The sequence below is a fragment of the Phalaenopsis equestris genome, unplaced genomic scaffold, assembly GCF_001263595.1.
Source record: "Phalaenopsis equestris unplaced genomic scaffold, ASM126359v1 Scaffold000330, whole genome shotgun sequence".
In the NCBI taxonomy this organism is placed as follows: Eukaryota; Viridiplantae; Streptophyta; class Magnoliopsida; order Asparagales; family Orchidaceae; genus Phalaenopsis; species Phalaenopsis equestris.
The window spans coordinates 74835-80186 of record NW_018164772.1 but is presented as its reverse complement, the minus strand read 5'-3'; positions in this window follow the sequence as shown (position 1 = coordinate 80186).

Here is a 5352-nt window from a genome sequence, read left to right as displayed (position 1 = left end):
CATCTATAGCACCTTTCAATTTATATATATTTTTATAAAAATAGTTCATTTCAAGCACTTTTAAATGTATGTACATTTTATAAAAATAATTTATTTTGAGCACTTTAATTTATGTATATTTTAGAAAAATATTTCATTTGAAGATTTTGTTCCAATATATATAAACTAACTTCACTCAACAAAATAGACTTCTTAAATTGTTCCTGACATTATTTAACTTATGGAAACAATAATTTCCAAGCATATAAGTATGACTCATGTATATTTTGCTATGCTAAGCATTCTCTCTGTCAAATCCATAAAGTCGCAACTTGCATTGCTTTTTTGCATGAACATAAAGTCGCGAGCATGAGATGATTTTTCTAAACATAAAGCCACAAGCATGAACATCTAGCGCGAAAGATATGCTCACAGCATAGAAGCTTTCATGAGAGACTTATAGATAATTGGAATGAAAAACAGAAAGCCGCAAGCATAAATATTCGACATGAATATAGACTAATACATGAAGGTTTAGCATGAACCATAAACTACCACCATTTGACATAATGATTTAACATGCACATTAACTAACATATGAAAATTTTGCATGGTGTATAACATACAAGAACACAGGAATTTGCATGGAATGTAAACCACAATCTCTGTTTTCAAGCATGAGATATAAACCACCTAGCACGTAAGAATTTGTATGGAATATATACCTAGCACAAGGAAAATCTCCTATTATTATGATTATTATTACTATTATTATTACTATTTATGAGACTTATACACAATTATATAGAACACACATTTTCCCCCTTTTTTTATGGGGTTTATATTGTATAGGACATCTACCTAAGCACAAAGGAATAATTTTTTATTGCATGGAAACTAACTTAAGCTCATGGATTTTCTAACATAAACACAAACATAACACTTGGAAATTTGGCCTGCATATACACTACCACATGAACTTTGCATAAAATGCTATCACATAAAGTTTTTCATGAAATACATAGAATTACCGAAAGGATTTTGCATGGAAGAAAAACCTAAGCCACAAAAATAAATTTTCCATTGCATGGCACATAAGCATATGATTTTTTTTAGCATGAAGTACAAATCAAATAGTTCTCACATGCCATGGAAGGGCAATCCATTTTGATGTTTATATTGCATGAAATATATGCCTCTCACATTTATGCTTTTTTTTGATTTGTCATGGGTTTCGTGTAACGGAAGAGAGAGAGAGGAGATTTGGCAAGGTTTTCCAGGTAGGCTAGAGAGAGCGAGAGAGGGTGAGAATTAGAGTTAGGTTTTGGCTGGTCTAGCAAGGAAGAAAAGGTGAGGAAGGAGATTAGGATTTTAGGTAGGCTAGTGAGTGAGGAAGAATGTGAATTAGGGTGAGGTGTCGGCTAGGATTAGTGAGGGAACTAGGATCTGGTCTCGAGTAGGGTGAGTGAGTAATTAGGATGAGGGAGAATTAATGCCTGGGTTTGGCCAAGGCGGTAGGTAGTAGGAAGGGAAAATTGAGTGGGAAATGGTTGGTGGTTTTGAGAATGGAGTAAAGAGGGGAGAGAGAGTACGGTAATTAGGTTTTCGGGTATGGCGTAAAGAGAGTGAAAGAATGGGGTAATTAAGGTTTCAGGTATGGTATAATTGGAGGAAGAAATAAGTGGGTGGGGAAAGGTTGGTTGTTTTGGGTAAGAGGTAACGCAAGAGAGACAGTGAAGATAAAGGTTTCAGATAGAAGAAAAGAAGAGGAAGAAATGAGATGTGTTACATGGTTATTTGGGGGCCTCCATAAATATTTCTATATAAGTAATCGGATATGACATTTGAAGAATGATCGGAAAGAAAAAAAGAAGAGGAAGAAAGGAGATGTGTTACATGGTTGGTGGGTTTTTTTATTATTTGGGGGCCTCTATAAATATTTCTATATAAATAATCGGATATGAAATTCGAAGAATAACATACTATCCCAAAGAAATATATTACCTTAGAATGAATCGACTCATTCAGACGAGGAAAATATTTACAATTTAAGGATATATGGAACCAAAATCCTTTTCTTACCTTACGGATGAAAAATAAGGTTTATTTTATTTTGAGGTCTTGTATCTCTATGAGGGAGCTCCCTCTAGTTAAAGTCCATCTCAAGAATTACTCCTGAGAACACTCTCAATTAAAGTTATGTTGTACATCTCTCTATTTATCAATAAATGTCTGTGGAATGATAGAGTTTGAAAACATGGATAAAAGGGGTAGGCTTGGACAAAGGTTGACTTCACTGGAGCTTTTAAAAAATGTTTATCTCAGGGTTGAGCCCAACAGTTGACAATTAGAATGATGGCACAAAGGTTGAATCTGATTTGAGAAACAAATTTGGAGATGAATTGAATTTGATTGGGTTTGATTTAAATTGATTTATATTTGATTTTAATCAGTTTGGAACAAATTTTGATTGGACTTGAGTTTGATTGAAGTTGATTTGAAATTAAGTAGAGTCAGGTTGAAGGATTAAGTTATGTTGAGGTTGACTTTGATTTGAAAGTAATGAATTTAGAGACATTCTAGTCTAAGGGGGTAGGAAAGGGTAGATGATTTCTAGTGGAGGCGAAGCCCGAACCTAAACATCTCCAAACAAGAGGCTATAGGTGGACTAACCTAAATTTGGGAGTAACGCACCCGATCAAGATATCCATGACTTTCCATCGTCTCGGGTACATGATGTGTAGAAAATCATGCTTAATTTCTTTTATATTTTATACATTTTTATAGATGAAATTGCATTTTAAAGAAGAATATTTTATGTTTCTCTTGTAGGTACAACATGTAGTGGAAGTGGAACAAAGTGGAAAAGAAATTGAGCGAAGCGGAGGTGACATAGAGCAAAAAGGAACCTAAGGGACTGGCTCCTAAGCACCACTTTCGTGGGGGCCTAGGCGCCCATGCCCGAACCGGTCTGAAACTGCAGTTTTCAACAGTTACTCCTACACAATTTGAGGAGTTATGTAGATGATATAGGGGATTCTAAGGAGATGTTTTGAAAGGAGAACACTTCTGAAGCCCAAGGAGAAGTCTACGTAAAGTCTAGAGTTAGATTCTAAGTTAGATTTGCTTTTACATGGAGAGTTTGGTGAGATTAGTGAGTCGCATTGAAGAGAAGACATTCAGCACTATAGTGAGGATTGGGAGATCCTTTGGAGAGGAATTTCCAATATTTTGTAAAGGGAAAAAACTAAGTATTGTGTACACTTTTATATTATAATTTTTTTTAAGCACGGTTCTAGGGGATTTGCTTTTTCTCAAAGATGTGTTGTGGAGTTTTCTCCGTGCTTTATGAGTAACCTTTCTATCTTTTGTCCTGTGGTGAATAAACAGGTTGTGTAAGAATATTATAATGCTTTTAAAATTGATTTTCAATCTTTAATGTGATGAGTATTCTTCAAAACTTCATTTTATGGTCAAATGATTATTTAAAATGTGTTGTGATCCATAATGACTCGCGAGAGCAATGAAAGAACGATTAGAGTATTCACGTTGAACTATATGGTATGAGGCAAAAGTAAACTATAGAGAAATGCAAATAGATAGGGAAATAATATTTGATGGGTTCAAATTGGTGTTTAAGGAATTAAAACCAGTTTAATTAAATTTCTTTATGCACTCAGGAGAGGGTAAAGAAGAGAGCTACTACTATTTGTCACTGGCCATACTTACAATGTAAAATATTCATTTCCTACACATCACTTATATCTTTGCAAGGGAGGTAGCTTTATAATTTGATTATCACCTATCCAAATATATTTAGTTAGAATTTTTGTAGAGGAGTAAACCTTCAAGAGTAGTTTGTAATTCAGTAAAACTAATTAACACAACTTAAAACCAACTTCACTTCTAAGCTAAGACTGATTTTAGTAGGCTAGAACTTCTCTTAAGTTTAATTGTCTCACTCCATGTGGGATCAATATTCCGGGCTCAAAGTCTGATATTACTGATACGAAACGTACACTTGCATGAGGCCCTACACTTGGAATTAGATCCTGTTAAGATTTTGGCGTTGTTGTAGAGTGTATCGAGTATTTTGGCGCCATTATCAGGGAGTGATGGTGCAGTTAACTAAGGAAAATTTTAGTTGAACCAATTAGACTTAGACTTAGAAATTTGTATCGTTAGTCTTTGCATGTAATTATTTGTTTGTTTGAAAAAGATAAAAAATGTAAAAAATATTTTTGTTTGTTTGTGTAAATCATACATAAAAGAGTCTCCAGTTGTATATGCGTAGTTCAGCACCTACAAGACTTGTGCCCTACGACTTAGAACTAAAGAGAACTATTAGAAGAATTAGAAAACAAAGAAGACGAATCATACATAAAAGAGTCTCTAGTTGTATATGCGTAGTTCAGGACCTACAAGACTTGTGCCCTACGACTTAGAACTAGAGAGAACTATTAGAAGAATTAGAAAACAAAGAAGACTTCACGATCTTGTAAAAGAAATGACAAACAATTCACAAAACAATATAGAAACACATGAACCAAATTATAACGCACATAGACCATTAAGAGATTATGCTAATCCTATAGTAGATAAAATTCACTTAAATATTCAAACTCCTACCGTAGAAGCTAACACATTTGAACTTAAACTTGCAATTATCTAATAGACCCACACTCTAAGGGAAGGCAACCAACCTACAAACTAGTTAGCTTCTTTGGTTTGTTCCTTTCAAAGTTTTTATGTCTCAAATGTTATTCCTCAACTCTCTTTTATTGCATGGTGACACTTTAACCATGCCTTTTGTCATAAGGTGTAATCCTTCCTAATTCTATAATATATATATTTAGTTTTTTGTTTCATATATATATATATATATATATATATATATTGTATGTGAGCGGAGTGCGTCCAGTCAAGAAACAAGTTACAATACATCAATGATATCAGTTCGGAGCTCACAAGTTTTCTCATGTCAACTTAAGTCTATATCTAACGGACAAACAGCAAATTTTCCAAACCTTTGCCCATTCCTTCTCTTTTCTTCAGCACCTTAAATTACGTTTGAACTTATTATAAAAGTGGAAAGAAAGACAGTTGAATTAAACAAAACTTTCTAAACTAGAAAAAAATAATAATTAAAGGGCAATGTTATTGAACTAAAGCATTGGTACTACTTAACATTATATTTAGTTAAATTCAAGCTTGAATTCAGCTCAAGCTGGATTAAATTAAAATAAACAAGATCAAATTAGAATTTAAAGCAGAAGTCACGATTAAGTACAGGCAAAGCCTTTTTTCTATTTATATACTTCTACAGGGTAAAACTTGTTTGGAATCATTCTCTATTAATCAACCCCTCAAGCA